The sequence below is a fragment of the Rhincodon typus genome, chromosome 15, assembly GCF_021869965.1.
Source record: "Rhincodon typus isolate 14 chromosome 15, sRhiTyp1.1, whole genome shotgun sequence".
Classification (NCBI taxonomy): Eukaryota; Metazoa; Chordata; class Chondrichthyes; order Orectolobiformes; family Rhincodontidae; genus Rhincodon; species Rhincodon typus.
In genome coordinates this window covers 7,280,485-7,299,771 of record NC_063346.1, presented here as the reverse complement: position 1 = coordinate 7,299,771, position 19,287 = coordinate 7,280,485, and positions in this window count along the sequence as shown.

Below are 19,287 nucleotides of genomic sequence, written 5' to 3'. Positions count from 1 at the left end.
ACAGGCTAAAGATCTGCATGCTTTACTTTCTAATTGGTACCTCTTGCTCATTAAACACAGTCTTACAAAACTAACACCTTCCTTTCAAGTATCACTGAGCTGAATGGAAAAAAAGAAGACTTGGCAACCATACTGAGAAAGATTGGTTTTGGAAAGTGACAAATTAGTGTGAGAAAGAAACATCATCAGGAAAGGGTCTTAGTGATATAAGTTCTTCCCAGGTTCCTTTGAAACATTTCAAAGTTCTTCCCCAACACGCTGAAGAGAAATAATGAAAACTAAAGGCAGCAGCCATTTCAAATACTTTGAGATATCCAAAACTTCTAGAGTAGCTACAATTAATCCTTGTAATCCTTTCTTCAGTGGATGTCTAGCCCTGGTCTTCACATGGAACTTTCCTCAGATCATTACTAAGGAACGGAGCCCTGTGCACAGGTTCTTCAACCAATCTGTCTAAGGAAGCCAGGGGCTGTCGTGGCAGAGCACACTACACACAATGGATACCTAATACTGGTACTGGCCTAGATCCCAAGGGAAGGGAAATATTTGATAGGTTTTGCAGCTCTCTTGGCATCACTCACTCTCTCTATATTCCAGAAAACACTCAGAACTCTCTCCAAAAACTAGTACACGATGAATAATAATGACTGCGGCCAAATAAGGGACCTTTTTTGATATTATGTAACAATGAACATGCCCATAAGGTATTGTGATGTGACCCTTGGGCAGGAACTACTGGTAACTTGTGGTTGAGGTACAATGCTGGCTGTCCCTCTGCCAGACAATCCTCCTCCCCATGCTTAGACTAAGGGTCTGTTCAGAAGTCTGTGCTGGAGGATGGACCATTAATAATTCTGAACAGGAGAGGTTCTGTCTTTGATAACAATATACAGTTTATTACATACCAATAATTATACACTGATCACATTGACTTTTACACACATTAACAATTACTAACAAGATGTAGAGAAGACATGTGTGCCTTAAGAGATTGTGCCAGACTCAAACTAATCGATTCTCTACCCAGAGACCAGCTTATGTATTAAAAACACTTTGCCCAAATGCTTTAGTCAGTGAGATGGACAAATGGACACAGAATTCGGTTTGCGGTTCAACTCCATTTTATTAAACAATATTTCTTATTAAAAACACCATTGGAGCATTTTCCAATTTCCCACAATATTTACTCTCTATTTAGCTCTAACCCTCCAAGAAGGATCTTACCCACAATGATCCACAATGTGTTTGAGCTGGCCTGTTGGAATCTTCTTCCTCTCCAACATAGGGCTGGCTCTCTTCCATGAAGATACATCTCGCAAGTTAGGGTGGATCTTCTCCTGGATCTTTCTGGGTTCCCTTACAGTCTTCTGCCCTGAATCTTGCTGTGAGTCTTTGCTGAGGAGGCTTTCAAGTGTGAATTTTTATGCCCCCTTGCCTCAGACCTTCCATAATGTTCTGCAGCCTTTGGCCAATGGGGTCATAGGTGGGGTCCAAAGCATCCAATGAGATTGCATCCACACTCTTCATTGTTGCTATGCCAGGGAGGTGCTGGCTGGAAGTCAAGGTGCAGAAAGTCAATACTTCTCAAATACACCACCCTCAGGCTGGTTGGAACTGGTTTCTCCTGAGCCTTTGTAACCTCTCGGTTTCCACTGTTCTCAGAAACTGATGGCTGCTGCTTGATTCAGTTTGGTCAATTTTATGTCAGGTCTGACTATGGGTCATTTTGAATGTATAATTTTGGGCCAGTGGTCACTTAACCACACTGAGCATTTGCTGCTTGAAATCTATCTGTTGACTTTATTACCACTCTGTAAAAAGCGAGAATGGTGCAGTCAATTTTTATCCTGCACACATAACCCCCAAACCTTTCTCCTCGAATCTCGCCTTCGCTGCACCACTGTAGTGGTTCACTGCAATCAAGTCGATCTCAGTTTGATAAACCAGCATCTGCAGACATCTCCAAAGTACATGGACATCCTCATAACTGAACATGCGGCCCTCTCGATCGGTAGAATGTGCGTGAGGTGGGGCAGGCTCCTCAAACTCCGTCCTTTCAAGCCCAAAGTAAATCTAATCTCCTCACATAAGGAGGTTTTGAGGCAATACCAAAACCAGGAGCACACTCACAAATCTGAAGGGAAATTTGGAGAAATTCCTTTACGCAGAAAATGTTGAGAATGTGAACTTTGAACCACAGGGTGTCATTAAAACGAGCTGCACAAATGCATTTGGGGGAAGCTGGATAAAACTAGATAAAAAAAAGAATATGTTGATATGGTGAAATGAAGTGTGCAGCATCAACACTGATGAGAGCTGGATGAGCCAACAATCTATTTCTGTGGTGTACTGTCTGTGTAATTCTATATAACACTTCTTCACGAAATCCGAGGTCTCAGGTGTGCTGGAGGGCATCCAAAGGCAATGCAGCCGGAAGACTAAGCCCTTGGAAAATACCAAAAGGTTCCACCCAGAAGGTGGGATGAGATAGCTGCTCACCCTTTTCAAATTGACTCACTTTGAGGTGCCCAGGTAAAATTGACTACTTGCCAATTTGATGGCAACTTGGGAAGCTGCCAAGCAGAAAACCAGGAGAATGGCACAGAAGGCCAGGAGACATTGTTATATTGAACAACATTGCATTTAGAGCACAAATGGAAATTGACGGAGAAACGCAACAGATCTGTCAACACCTGTGGAGAGAAAGCACAGTTAGGCAGAGGGCTTGAGCTATAGAGACAAGCTGAATAGGCTGGGGCTACTTTCCTTACAGCATTGGAGCCTGAGGGATGACGTTATAGAGGTTTGTAAGATCATGAGGGGCATGGATAGGGTTAGTAGCCAAAGTTCTTTTCCCAGGGTACATGAGTCCATAATTACAAGGCATAGGTTTAAGGTGAGTGGGGAAAGATTTAAGAGGGACTGAAGGGGCAGTTTTATCACACAGAAGATGGTGTGTGTATGGAATGAGCTTCCAGAGGAGGTGGTAGAAACAGGTTCAATTATAACATGTAAAAGGGGAGATGAATAGAAAGTGTTTAGAGGGATATGGACCAAATGTCAGCAAATGAGATTGGATCAGTTTAAGATATTTGGTTGGCATGGATGATTGAACCAAAGGGTCTATTTCCATGCTTTATGACTCTATAAAATTTCAAGTCCAGTGACCCTTCTTCAGAACATTATATTACGTTGTACATTGTATATTGTATACAGGTTAGTTCTGTTGACTGGTTTGAGAAGTACAATGATGCCACCAGCATGGGTTCAATTCTTGCACCGGCTAAGATTACCATGGACGAATCACCCTCTCAACCTCTCCCCTCTCCTGAGGTATAGTGACCCTCATATTAAACCATCATCAGTTATCTTTCTCTACTGAAGGAACAGCGCTATAGTCTGGCAAGACTATGATGACTTTGCCTTTTTCACGGCTCACAAAGTGACTATTCATACTAGCTTTTTAAGTTGATCATCGCACAAGCCTTTTGTCACACTGCTTCATAATTGTAAAGTTATCACTCTGGCTTTCAAAATCCTTCCATTGCTTCAGCATTGAGGCACATCAAGTCACCGAAATCCTCAAGTTCTGAAATTTCCTTCCTTTGAGTCTCAACGTCGATTCCCTTGAGGCACTGAGAGATGATTTCTCCTGTCAAGGAAATCTAGATTACAGAAGTAAAACCTCTTGTTCAATGGTCAATTATTTCAGACTGAGATTAGGAATAATTTCTTCTTTAAGAGAGTTGTGTACGTTCACAGCTCTGTGCCTCAAAGATGGACGCCTCTATATGAAGTACATATGAGGTTTAATCAAATGGATTTGATCTGGATCAGATTGCACTGATTGGCACTGGGTCAGGATATTCCTATTTCTTCTGACATGATCCTTGTTCCAGGTGCTTCTTAAAACTTACCTCTTTGAGCTGGTCTTTGGTCACCTGGACTGATACTACCAAAAGTGGCTCAGTGCCAAATTCATTGGATACATCTAAAAGTGCCTTGGGATGCTTTACTTTGTTAAGTATGTTACATAAATGTAAGGCATTGTTGAGCAGGGCAACAAGAGAAGGTGCAGGAAATGAAGAGCTGGTAGGAGATCAAGAAGCAGAGTTCAGAGGAAGGGGAGTAAGAGAGCCATGGACAACCATCAGAATCATATTGGTTGGGAGAGGAGCCAGGAAATTAGACTGAGTTTAGCTTTGGTGGGAGTACTGAAGTCTGTGTTGTAGCAGCTGGTATGGGGGAGTGTGAGCTCACAGCAATGAGTAGAAGGAGTGACAAAGATTCCTGGTAACAGTAAAGAAACCAAGATTGAAATCTGCAATGTCAGAAATTGTTAACTATTCCTGTGGAGTAATAAATGTCTTTGGTTAAGTGACAGAAGTATTTCAATATTCAATAGGTTTTCCTAAATTGTGTAGATTTTCTCAAAGCCAACATTAGATCCTGAAAATTTGGTTCTTGTTTCTGCTAAAACTGAACTCCCCTCTGCTCATGTACTCCCACAAATCAGCAGCCAACTGTGATAGAACTGAAATCAAGGAATCTCTCAGAATCCTTACAGCACACTACAGGCCATTCAGCCCATTATGCTACACTGGGTCACTGAATGAGGTTCTGACTGCTATTGCTACACTTTCACTCCATAACCCTGTTAATTCTTCCTTTCCAGAGCACAATCCAATTTTGTTTTGACTATCTCAATTGGAACTGCCTCCGACATAACTCCAGGAAGATTCTTTCATACATTAGCCTCTCTGCGCATTGTGGTGCAAACTGTCCAATTCACACATTGTAACATAACTTTCTTTAGAGTTTGGATTTTAAACCAGTGACATATGGGCTTTGTTACTTTGTGATGGGTCAGTCTTTCCAAAGCCATAACTTTAAACCTGTATGCATCACACAGCAGGACAGCTTGAGTGTCAAATGAGGTTTGTTTATACCATGGGGGTTTAAGATATGATAGAGGAAACACAAAGCCTTTAACTGTAGCAGAATCTCAGACGAGCCAAGTTTTTTCAAAAAATATTTCAAAAGCTTTTGGGTTCAGTTCACAGGAGACCTGGCTAATGGTCAGAAGTAAGCAGTCTCTCCTAGAATGGAGATTACTTAGAATAGTTAATGGAGGTTGCAAAGGGGTTTCAGGGCAATCCAGGCAAGTGGAATATATGGGAAAACACCTGGCAGATGCAGCATAACATGGGTAAATATGAAGTTATACCCTTCAGTGTGAAAAGCTGAAAAACAGAGTATTATTTAAATAGCAATGATGTGGAGGTGCCGGTGGTGTGGACAAGGTCAGAAATCACACGACAACAGGTTGTTGTCCAACAGGTTTATTTGAAATCACAAGCTTTTGGAGCGCTGCTCCTTCATCAGGTAAAATGACCACTTCATCTGATGAAGGAGCAGCGCTCTGAAAGCTTGTGATTTCACATAAAGCCGTTGGACAATAACCTGGCGTTGTGTGATTTCTGACTTTAAATAATGATGCATTAGGGAATGCAAAATGTACAAAGGGATCTGGGTGTCCATGTAAACTGGTTAATGAAAATAAACAGACAGGTGCAGCAAGCAATTCAGAAGACAAACAGTACATTGACCTTCTTTACATGAGGGTTTGAGTTCTGAAGTAAGGTTATCTTACTGCAGCTACATAGGGCTGTGATGAGAACATGCAGTACTGTGTGCAGTTTTGGTCTCACTATTGAGGAAAGGATATACTTGCCACAGAGGATTGCAGGGAAAGTTAACTGGGATGATGGTGGGGGTGGCAGTATTGTCGTTTCAGGAGAGAATGTTTCAATTAGGCCTGTGTTCACTAGAGTTTAAAAGAGTGAGAGGGGATCTAATTGAAACATACAAGTCGAAGAGGATTAAACAGATTAGATGCAGAGCGGATGATTTTCCTGCTTTGTGAATATAGAACCTGGGGTTACAGTTTTACGGTATGTGGTTGTCCAGTTAAGCTAACATGAGATTAGGAAACATTTCTTTACCGAAGGGTGGCCTACCTATGAAATTTGCAACCACAAAAGGCCGAGTATATTCAAGGAGGAAATAAATGATCTTTTTTAGATAATAAAGGTATCAATGGGTGTGGAGAGAAAGAGAGAATAGAGTTTTCACACCCCAATTCTTGTAAAGACTTTATTCCATTCTCCCTGTTGCTCCATCTCTGTCACATCTGTTCTGAAGACGCCAACTTCAACAAGGGAGCCTCTGAAACGTCCACCTTCTTACTCAAATGAGGATTCCCCAGCACCATTGTCAACAGGGCCCACAGTCAGGTCTGACCTATCTCCCACACTTTGGCCCTCACCCCCTCTCTTCCCTCCCACAACAGCAATAGGGTCTCCCTTGTCCTTACGTACCATCCCACCAGCATCCATAGCCATAGGATCATTTCCTGCCATTTACGTCACCTCCAGTGAGATAACACCACCGGACACATATTCCCCTCTCCTCTCCTCCCCAGTCAGCATTCCACAGGGCCCATTCCCTCCGGGCCACCCTGGTCCACACTTCCTTCACTCCTAACAACGCAACCTCATGGCACCTTCGCCTGCAACTGCAGAAGGTGTAGCACTTGTCCGTTTATTTCCTTCCTTCTCAATAGCCAAGAGCCCAAACATATCTTTAAAGTGAAGCAGCACTTCCCAGAATCTAGCCACTGCATTCGCTGCTCACAATGCGGTCTCTTCTCCACAGGGGAAATGAAGCATAGACTGGGTGACCACTTCACAGACTTCCAGTTGCCTGCCACCTCGACGCACCTGTTCCCTGGACAACATTTCTGTCTCAGGCTTGCTGCAGTATTCTAGCAGAACAGCACCTCATTTTCCAATTGGGGACTCTGCAGCCTTCTGGACTAATATCGGGTTCAATAACTTTAGGGCTTGAGCTCTCCCATGTCCTTACCCTATCCCCCCACATCAAGCCTTACTATCATATAGTCTACTATTACACATAACCCATTGTTAGCCACATACAGTCCCCACTAATAGCTACTCACCCTCCTAGCCAGATCGTTATTCACTCCTTTGTCTGTCCAACTGTTATTCTCTCTCTTTGGGCTCCATCCCCATCTGTCGTTTACTCCTTACCCTCTTTCCACACCCTATCTTCTGCGTATAAAGCAATGTTTTCCTAGATACTGCCAGTTCTGAGGAAAGGTCACTGGACCTGAAACGTTAACTCTGACTTCTCTCCACAGATGCTGCCAGACCTGCTGAGCTTTTCCAGAAATTTCTGTTTTTGATTCAGAGAGAGGTACAGCCATGATCCAATTGAATGGTGGAGAAGACTGAAAGGACCAAATGATGTATTGTAGCTCTTCATTGCTATGTTTCACCATCTTCAGGTCACAAAAGTTGCGAGGTATGGGGGGAATTCAGTAATTAATTCCGAGATAATACTAGACCAATAGGAGGTGGTGGCTACAGTTCACTTCGTCGTCCGGGTTGCTGTGGTAACATGAGCTTTTCACATGCATGTTGTAATCCGTAGCTGTGGATAATGACGTTAGTGGCACTGATGTTCCTTTCATTGCAGGACTGACTAACTCTTACTTCATCTCCAGCTCTTACCACCCGCCTTTGGTGCATATTCGCAGGATTTGCAGTTAGATGCTCAATCTGTTTTGGTTGGGTTCTGAACACACTGTTCTTGGTCATCAATCCCTGGGGTGGGACTTGAAACCTGAGAGGCAGGAGCACTGCTCATGGTGAGACAGGACCTCTGTGTGATTGGTGACGACAGAGTACAACTTGACTGCAGGATAGTGAAAAAGACGAATGCCATTCATCGTCTCGGCTTACCAACTGAGATTGTTTGGTAGTGTCTTCGATATGAGAGAGAGCTGGTGGAGGAGCAGTGCGCTGAATGGCCTCTTTCTGCCATGTTGTAACAATCCTATGATTCTATGATAACCAGTAAGGAGGATGGATATAATGCAAAGATAGGAGAAAAAGTTTTCAAACGAAGAGTAATTGTAGATGGTTAGAAAATCTAATAACCCCGCCTGTGTCTCTATCCAATCCCTCGGAGGTAGGGGGGATGCGGAATGAAGACATATTTTCATAGAATCCCTACAGTGCAGAAACAGGTCATTCAGCCCATCGAGCCCATACCAACCTTCTGATTAATACGTCAGCTTTCGGCAAGAACATCAACGTCTCACTTCCACATCCCTTTAAGTACTTTTCTCAGAGGAGATATAACTTTGCCGGTTATGTGATGAATGAATGACATGGTGATGCATGTTCGTCTGATTTTCAGCATTACATCATCAGCTTGAGAAAATGAAGGGGTGGTTGGTGGATAACAAAATCAGCAAGACACTAACATTTTTAAGTCTGGTGCATTCTTAAAGAGTTTTTGAAAAGAATGAAATTCAGCAGGGTTTTGCAGTTACCCATCAATGCCTGTAGAAAAGAGGCATTTCTGCTGTTTGCAAACGTGCAGACCTTACAGTTAGCTAATCCTGAAGAGAAAAGATCTCTTCTTTTTTGGAACCGGCCCAGCCTGCGGTTCCCTGAGGTATCAGAACAAAAGAAAAGCATTGCCAGCTTCCCTTCACCCCTAAACACATAGTCACGTAACAAAATAGTCAATGCTGTCATCCTTGCTGGACATGACCTGTGGGGAGAGTGAAAACATTTATTGAGACTCAGGGGGACTGTTGCCTGGGGTAGCACCTTTGGGGAAAGCTGACAAGCTTCAGATGACTCTACGCTGCTGACCTGCCCTGAGATTTTTCAATCTAATCTGGATATTTAAATATGCAAGTGTGGAAAAATGTCTTTTTCTTTTGTACTGCATGGATATTTCCAACCACTGTTTAGTTTTGGCTCCAACATCAAAAACATGTTTTTCCTTAATGAGACCTATCATGGCTCTCATTATGCACTTAGCTCAGTTTTGCAAATCTTCTAGGATTAAACACTGGAATCTCCAGGCAAGGAATTAAAGATTAATATGCAATGAGCAGAATCAGAAGAAAAGAATTACTGAGACATATTGGGGGAGGGGGGCTGTGGGGTTGGGAATATGATTTCCATATTCTTTTGGACAGCTTCATATAAAGTGATTCAAAAATAATGCAGATAGCAAACGGGGCAGATTGAAACAAGCACTGAGTATGCTGGAGAAACTCAGCAGGTCTGGTACCATCTATGGAGAGGGAAACAGAATTAACATTTCAATTCTTTTTCAGACTCTACTTCATGAGCTTTGACAGCATGGAAAATAAAATTGGACAGGTGTGATCCCACATCCATAATTAGGCTCACCTGATTTATGTTCATTTGCATGAATTCTGAAGCATAGTGCAGTCCGCCCCCATTTATCTTTTCACTTCACATTCAGCTGGATTTGTCCTTAATGTTTGTGCAATTTGGATGCAACTTTGCTTTCTGAGTTTAATCCAGCAGAACTTCATCAAAGAGTTCACATTGGTAACTTTCTGGAGAAATGATAGCAATTACAAATGAACCTTGTGGAAATGTTCTCAAAGTGTCCTTGCTTTGGTTATTGACCAGTGACTTTTCTAATCATGGTCAAACTTGTAGATTGAAAGTTCCTGACCTCATGATGATATTTTTGCTATATTTTGTCCTGTTTTATTTTTGAAGAGAGGTTTTGAGACAGAGGTACAGAGCTGTCTATTGAAAGCCGACAAAGTAAACAGTTTGTGAGGCCTTTTTTTTTCTTAATTTGGAACAATAGAAGCAGTGTGAATAGGTGGGCTCATCTCCTAAAGAATCAAGATTTTTAGTTTAACTTTGCAGTCATAGCAGCTGATGGTGGCTTGAAGCTGGATGTGGAAGCTTTTATTCCTCTGTATGTTACATCTAAAAGCTGGGGTTCTCTTCCTGCTGCTAGAATTGCATGTGAAACAATCTGTGTTACTGAATTTGCCTTGTCAAGGGTACGTTTGTGGGATGTTACTATATTGGAACAGATACTGTTTAATCATAAAATAATCTATTGCTCTGTTAAGTTTTCTAATAGAGTTAAATTATTCCAAATTCTTCTTTCTTTTGTTGTATTTCAACTACAGTGTATGAAAAAGGCTGTTTTGCCTCCAATCTGATAGTTTGACCAATCAAATTGCATCCAGAATGCAACACCTGCCATTAAAATAAGAAATTGTTAGGATCCAGACTATACTCTTAACATATTTTGAAGGGGTTTGGTTTCGTCCATAGCATAGAATAGAATAAAATAGCCTTCACTGTCATGTGCACTCGAATGAGTGCAGCGAAAAGTTTGTAATGTCGCCTTTCTGCACTATCTTAGGTATAGAGGACCTAGGAACCGATACTTTTAAGTGTAGTTACAGATTTTAAAAAAAGTGTTGTTACAAAGTTAAAAAAGGGTATAGATTAGCATGAGAACAGTTGAAAAAGCCCAGAATGATAACAGGTGATCATAAGTACTTAAGTTCTAGTCTGTGCCTGCTAGCCTCAGAGCACGAGGCCATGTGGTCCCCACTTGCCATCCTCCACCCAGGATTTGCTCCACTGCTGCTTTGGGCATCAGCCCGTTCGTTCTGCCACAGGACTTGTCCTGTACTGACTCCACCATGGGACTCAGCCCGCGCTCACATCTATGCGGGACCCAGCCCACCTGCTCTGCTCCACGACTCTGGTCTCCAGGTAGGGTAGGGGGGGGGGGGGGGGTGGGGTACCTGGTGGTGAAGAAGAAAACAATCAATACATTTGAATTGATCGTTCTAATGCACTTGGTCTAGCACCCAGCTTCTACTCTCCTTAGACTTCAGCTCATTCAAGTCTCTGAAGCATAGGATTCTAACTTGCACCAGGGTTCCATTCACCCATTACCAGTGCCTGGGAAATGTGGGTCCATGCAATATTCATCACTAGGAACCATGCTTCTGTGAAGGCCGAGGTTTGGGCACCAAAGTCCCTTTCTGAGGCAGTGACTAATCGAATTAAGATCATTCCCTGAGGAATGTGAGGGAGTCAAAATCAGTAAGGAACTTCCATCAAGGTTTCTGTGTCTCACATGCTCGTTCAATCATAGACTGCTGCATATTTCTTATTAAGTCAGAGGCTAGGAATACTGCAGCGAGCAACTCAACTCCTGACTCCCCAATGCTTGTCCTCAATTTACAAAGCACACATCAGGAGTGCAATGGAATATTCCCCACTTGACTGTTTGGGTGCAGCTCCAATAACAGACAAAAAGATTGACAGCGTCCTGGACAAAACAGCCTGTTTGACTGAAAACCCATCAAGAAGAGTCCCGACCCGAAACGTCGATTTTCCTGCTCCTCTGGTGCTGCCAGACCTGCTGTGTTCCTCCAGCTCCACACTGTGTTAAGATAAAGGTTCAATCTTTCCACTACCAATACCCAATAGCAGTAAGGTGTACCATCGATAAGATGCACTGCAGAAATTTATCATGCCATCTGCCACAATTTTGCCCGTTTACCAATTCAGCAATATCAATTTGAAAATATGTAACCTCCTTTTAATGCAAATATTGAAATTAGGTGGTGGCCCAGCCTGTGATTGTTAGAACCAAACAAAATATCAGCCTTATATTGGCAATCTCAGTCAAGAAAAGAAACAGGATAGCTGGATGTTGCTTTTTCATCTTCACAATCTCCTTCAAAACAGGCACAAAGCACTGGAGAGATTTCCAGTCTGCCAGGCTGTGATATCGTTATAAGTTTATAGTGGGCTCCCACAGTCCCATTCAATGCACTGGCTACCCCTAACTCTAAATCCCCTGCCCAAGTGTCTTGGTGAGCATTATTCAGAGACTTTGGAGCTGGAATTCTGGTTCCTACTCACTGGGATATTGTGGAGTGTCACTCAAGATTCCCCCGCCCCCACGACTTTGGCTCTGAGACAGGAATGCTAATGTTAAACTAAAGGCTTGCCTCGGGATACATAGTAAAGTACATGCAAAAATGACACATTGATATGGAAGTGCTCTTTGAAGGACAGATTAGAAGAGCTTTAGTTTGGATCTCAATTTGCAGAACTGTTTCATGCTGATACCAGTCACCCGAAAAAAGAAAATATTCTGTTCCCCAAGTGCTTACACTCCTCATCTTGATGAGTACAGAGACATAAAAAAGAACCGTTGAATCTATTGTACTACATGCAACACAGAAGCTCATACAATTGTGAAAACGTGAATCAGTTCTGAGATTTATTATTCACATAATCTTTCTGAGAAGATTGCTGAAACCCAATAACCCAATTTTGCCTCTTGGCTTTATACTGGTCCCATTCCTTTGTTGTCAGCAGCATCCTAGCTGTTATTCCACTCCCTGTACAACTTACCCTCTGCCTTTCCAGCCCCTACCACAACTCTCTTGATGCTCCTCAGACCCTAAAAGTGCCACAGCAGTCAACCTTCAAACTGAAGTATGCTGAAGACTTTGTGTGAAGCTTGCTCGTGGGGTATGTGATAATAATGTGTGTCTTCAGGAAAAATAACGCTGGGTATCACTCCTGTGGGCAAGCTTCAATGAATGTGAGTTACAAAGACAGAAAGAGGCTGTGTGCTTTATGATCTGAAGGCTCCTCATCTCATTCTTAGAGTAAGCTTACAATGGTGATCTGTTTAGTATTCCAATGCTGCTCAGCCGCTATCCATATCGGCAGCCCAGCAGAACTTTAAGTAGTGCATATTGTAAAAGCTCAAGAAGTGATTTCAGTGCATTCTTTTTTGTGTGTGTGTGTCGCTTCACCACTTAAAAGATTTATAAATTACTTATTTCATACTGAATCGAAGATGGCTATCAGGTAAAATTACTCTGCTGTTCCTCTTCCTCTGATTATTCAGAGATTCTCTAGTCTCTTCAATTTTGAAGGAAAGACGTTCCTGTCTAAATCAAACAATTCCTTCAGCTATTTAATGTAGCATTACCATTGATCTTGGTGGGAAGGAGTGCAAACAGATCCTGCAGCTAAAAACTGGGTTACCATGAAGATCTGTAGGCCTTCACCATCTGCAACTTTCAAAGGAAAATTGGATATTTTATTCAGAAAACAAGCAGAGAAATAAATAACGGCAAATAGGGTGTTTGATTGGACAATTCTTTTAAAAGGATGACCCAGGCAGGGTGGACTGAATAGTCTCTCAACAACACCATTTACTCTAATTTATACGACTGCTTGTTCAGTACAAGCACTGACTGAAAAAATCGTTTAGAGTCGAAGAGTCATAGAGATGTGCAGCACGGAAACAGATCCTTCAGTCCAACCCGTCCATGCCGACAAGATTTTCAAAATTAATCTAGGTCTATTTGCCAGCATTTGGCCCTCCCTGTTCATACATCCATCCAGATGCCTTTTACATGTTGTAATTGTACCAGCCTATACCACTTCCTCTGGCAGCTCATTCCATACACACACCACCCTCTGTGTGAAAAAGTTGCCCCTTAGGTTCCTTTTAAATCTTTCCCCTCTCACCTGAAACCTATGCTCTCTAGTTTTGGACTCCCCTACCCTGGGGAAAAGACCTTGTCTATTTACCCTATCCATGCACCTCATGACTTTATAAACCTCCATAAGGTAATTCCTCAGCCTTCAACACTCTAACTTACAACTAAATGTCTTCCAACTAAATATTGAGAATGTTGAAGCCAGTGACTTTAACCCATGCAACGTGCAAAATTCATTTTCAAGCTGTCAACTCTATGCTACTCCACTGTCATTAGCTGATTAGAGTATTTGGTTGTGGAATGAGCTTATACCCACATATGCGCTTCATCATCAAGACCATCCACTCCCAGGTCTGTATTTGCCTTGGCCTCACCTCACCTCAACTGATGGAAGCCTCAATCATGTCTTTCCCTCTTCTAGGCTTGAATACTCCAGAAATCTCCTGGCCAACCTCCTACCCTCCACCCTCCAGAAATTCATTCAAAACTCTACTAGCCATATCCTACTTCTCATCAACACCCATTCATCCTCCAACATTGACTAACGGCACAACATTTGGCAAGGCTTTCATTTAAAAATTCTCATGCATATATTTTCAAATCCTTTCATGACTTCACCCGTCCCTATTAATGCAAATTGTTGTCTTTTTTTCATAACACTAAGATGACTCGTTTCCCCAAGTCGTTTAGGGAAGTGAGGGACTAATGTGCTTATCACTGGGCTGTTAATCCAGAGACACAGGTAATGTTCTTGGGAACCAGATTCAAATGCCCCAATGGCAGATGATAGAATTTTAATTCAATAAATATTTGGAATTAAGAGTCCAATAATGGCCCTGAATCCATTTTTGATTGTCAGGAAAAACCCATCTGGTTTACAAATGTCCTTTAGAATCCTTACCTGATCTGGCCCACATATGACTCCAGACCCACAGTAATTATAGGCCAATGAGCCTTACATCAGTGGTATGAAAATTATTGGAGAAGATTCTTAGGCATAGGACTTACTTGCATTTGGAGAAAGTCAACTTATTACAGATAGTCAGCATGGCTTTATGTGGGTGAGGACTTGTCTCACAAACTTGATTGAGTTTTTTAAGGAAGTGACAAAGATGATTGATGAGGGTTAGGCAGTGGATGTTATCTACATGGATTTTAGCAAGGCCTTTGACAAGTTACCTCATGGTAGACTGGTCCAGAAGATCAAATCACATGGAGTCCATGGTGAATTGGCAAGTTGGATACAAAATTGTTTAGCAATAGAAAACAGAATGTAGTTATGGAAGGGTGTTATACCGTCTGAAGATCTGAAAACAGTGGTGTTCCACAAGGATCATTGCTGGGACCTCTGTTATTTATAATGTATACATAAGTGGTTTGGATGAAAATGTCATCGGCCCGATTAGTAAGTTTTCAAAAATTGGCTGTGTTGTCTATAGTGAGGAAGGATATCAAAGAAAACAGCAGGATATAGATCAGCTGAAAAGTTGGGTGGAGAAATGGCAGATGTAATTTAATCTGCACAAGTGTGAGGTGATGCATTTTGGGAGGTTGAATGCAAAAGGAAAGTATACTGTAAATGGCCAGACTCTGATGTGCAAGATGGCAGCAGAGTGACAGGGCTGTGCGTGGGCTCTTGCCCGGGGCCCATCCACTCCCATCTGCTTTCCTTCTTTGTTATACTTTGCTTCTGCTCTTTGCTTTCATTTTATTTTTACTTTCAGTCCTTTTTTCTTCTTTTCCGTGGAGGTTGGTCGACAGCACAGTGCAGCAGCAAGAGTGAGCCGCATGCAGACTGGCAGATGTGGCTTCTCTTGGCGATTGGAGGCAGCGGCAGCAAAGATGTTCCCCCAGCAACAGGAGACCGGCGGTATTGAGTTCATTCTCCCACCATTCGGGGCCTGTGGCAGTGGCAGCAAAGCTCCTCCAGCGATCAGGGTTGGTGGCATCGCTGGAAGTGGTGGTATTGGCAAGACGACACCTGCAGATGAAGTGGGACACATGGACCAGCAGTGGCCTAGCCTGGCGGCGATGCCAGGGATCCTTGGATGCGGGGTGAGTGTGGGTTCGGTGGTGTCAACAAAGTGGGCTGAGCGGCAAAGAAATAGTGCCTAAAGTGGGGCAAATCCTACGTTCATGAGTCTTGCGCAGGCGGTAGTGAAACACTGGAAGTGTCCCTTGAGGCTAGGTGCCGGTATGGAATGGGTCAGAAAGACTGACAGTCCAAACTTTTTACTTCTTTATGTTTCTAATTTATTCTTATGACCTATAACACTGGACTATTTACTTCTTTAGTTTTCTAATGTTTTTTGTTTCCTAAGAATTTGATCTTAAACATCTATATCTAGTTTGCTTTGTTTCTAAGATGACACTGTAATGCGGTGACTGTAAACTTTTCACTGCACTTTTTTGAATACATGTGACAATAAAGTTAATTCGATTCAATTCGGGAGCATTGATATACAGAGTGATCTTGGGGTCCAAGTCCATATCTCCCGAAAGTAGCAACACAAGTGGTAAGGTGGTAAAGAAGGCATATGGCATACTTGCCTTCATCGATTGGGGCATTGAGTAGAAAAGTTGGCAAGTCATGTTGCAATAGTAGAAAGGCCACGTTTGGAGTTCTGTGTGCAGTTCTGGTCTCCACACTGTAGGAAGTAAGTGAAGGCTCTGGAGAGAATGCAGAAGTCATTTACCACGATGTTGCCTGGATTGGAATGTATTAGCTATCAGGGAAAGTTGGACAAACTTGGATTTGTTTTCACGCGAGTTTCCAAGGTTGCGGGGCGACCTGATAGAAGTCTATAAAATGATGATAGGCGTGGAAAAGGTAAACAATCAGCATCTCTTTTCAAGGTAGAAGAGTCAAATACTCAGGGGCGTAGAATTAAGGTGAATGGGGAAAGTTTAAAGGATATGTGCGAGGAAAGATTTTTACACAGAGGTTAATAGGTGCCTGGAATGTGCTGGAAGGGGAGATAGTAGAAACAGATATGGTAGCAAAGTTTAAGAGATATTTAGACAGACATATAAATGGCATGGAATAGACAAACATTGACCACGTGTAGGCAGATGAGATTAGTTTAGAATGGCATCATAGTCAGCAGAGACATGGTGGATTGAAGGCTTTACTGTTCTATACTGTGTGTTTCAGAGGATTCAAAGAAAGAATTGGTTCAACTTGAACTAAGCAATAAGGAGGGTTCAATTACCTTGTTAGTGTAATCGACCGACTATGAACTCAAGGCAATAATGCCAAGGGTTATAATGCAAGGAAATTGCAGGGAGGTGTAAATGTCATGGAGTAGTTATAATGGGGAACTCCAATGACCTATTTGTGGACTGAGATCGTGGTGGAGTGGTTGTCTAAAATACAGTATGTGGACCAGAGTTTCCAGATTGTGTTCATGAGAATTGCCTACACCAGTATGTGTCGAGTACAACAGGAAAGGAAGCACTGCTAGACCTGGTGCATGGGAATGAATGAGCCAAGAAGGACAAGTTACAATGGTGTAATATTTTGGAGTCTGCAGTCATTGCATTATAGGACTTAAGGAGATAGTAGAAAATGACATGTTAGTCCAAAGTTGGAATAATCAACAGGTGGAGAGCTGATCTCAATGGGGCAAGAATTTAGCTGGGCCAGGTAGATATAAGCAAAGGTTGGTGAGAGAAATAACAGTTGAACAATAGGCTACCTTCAAAAAGGAAATGGTTCAAGTACAATCAGGTATACTCTCTCAAAAGGGAAAGATAGAATGAACAAATTGAGAGCAAAAATGAAAATTAAAATAAAACAAACAAATAAATAACACCTACGCTCGGTTCACAATAAACAACTGCACCTCCCAGTCGCGAACCATTTCAACTCCCCCTCCCATTCCTCAGACGACATGTCCATCCTGGGCCTCCTGCAGTGCCACAACGATGCCACCCGAAGGTTGCAGGAACAGCAACCCATATTCCGCTTGGGAACCCTGCAGCCCAATGGTATCAATGTGGATTTCACAAGTTTCAAAATCTCCCCTCCCCCTACCGCATCCCAAAACCAGTCCAGCTCGTCCCTGCCTCCCTAACCTGTTCTTCCTCCCACCTATCCCCTCCTCCCACCTCAAGCCGCATCTCCATCTCCTACCGACCAACCTCATCCCGCCCCCTTGACCTGTCCGTCCTCCCTGGACTGACCTATCCCCTTCCTAACTCCCTACCTACACTCACCTTTACTGGCTCCATCCCCGCCTCTTCGACCTGTTTGTTTCCTCTCCACCTATCCTCTCCTCTATCCCTCTTCTATCTGCCTCCCACTCTCTCCCTATTTATTTCGGAACCCCCTTCCCCTCCCCCTTTTCTGATGAAGGGTCTAGGCCTGAAATGTCAGCCTCTCTGCTCCTATGATGCTGCTTGGCCTGCTGTGTTCATCCAGCCCTGCACCTTGTTGTCTCGGATTCTCCAGCATCTGCAGTTCCTACTATCTCCAAATAAATAAATAGAATGTTTTCATGCCATCTAATAAAATTTTCATAAAGTGTGGAAACAGGCCATTCAGCCCAACAAGGCCACACCAACACTCCAAAGAGCATCCCACCCAGACTCACAGCCCCTTCACTATGTCTCTAACCCTGCATTTCCATGGCTAATCCACCTAATTGACACATCCCTGAACACTATGGGCAATTTATTATGACTAATCTACCTAAACTGCACATCTTTCAACTGTGGGAGGAAACCCACACAGACACAGGGAGAACATGCAAACTCCACACAGACAGTTGCCCGAGAATGGAATTAAACCCAGGCCCCTGGTGCTGTAAGGCAGCACTGCTAACCACTGTGCCACCATGACAGAAAGTTGCACAAGTAGCACATTAATACAGCCTATTTACAGCAGAGATTCAGCAAAGTGCAGACTCAAAGTAACTCCAATCATGGTGCACATATTTTTGTTTGTTTTTAACATTTTACAGTTATTTGTGAAGACAACCAGAAAATTTTAAAACTACGCACAGAAAATACATTTTTAAGTTTAAATTAAGATAAAAAGAAAAATGATAGGATTTGTATAACAATACAGCTGACATGTCAGGCCAAAAACTGACAAAAACATTACAAAATATCTGTGCATCTTTCAGCTCAAGACAACTCAGGACAAAATTTCTTGTTTGCTTTTGTGTTGAAATCGTAAGATATTTGCATTAAGAATTTTTAAAAATTGTTGCCGGATAATTTTCCATTTGTGTCACTACACCACGATCTAACCAGCAAACGATCCTGTGTGACAGCCTGATTCATCCTTCCCAGCACGAAGTTAAACTACACTTTTTCTGGCATCTTCCTAAGCAACTGATGAATACACCTCATCACACACCGTGGTTCAGGGACCCAAATGCCTTTCCACTCAAAACAGTAACTTGTGTACACCAATCCATATTCGCTAAACAGAAAATAACTATGCTTTCCCTTGCTTAGTCATTGTGTCAGTTTCATTTTGCAAAATGCAAAATCAATCTTCATTTTTAACATTGCCGCTGTTGTTCTACATCAGCGACTTTCATTCGGTTAGCTTGCCGATGTACTTATGAGAAGTTTCTGGTAGTAAATGCAATTGAGCACCAAGTTGAATGCAGAAAGTTCGGAGGTGGGAGAAAAAAAGCAAATAAGTGAAACAAAGAGGATCATGAGAAAAAGACTGGCAGCTAACATAAAAGAAATCCCAAAGACTTCCATGGGAAGGTCAGTTATAAAACAGTGGCAAAATGATGAGCAGACCCAATTAGGGGCCAAAATGGGCTGAATGCAAGATAAAAACCGAAAGAACTGGAGATACTGTAAATCACAAACAAAAACAGAAATTG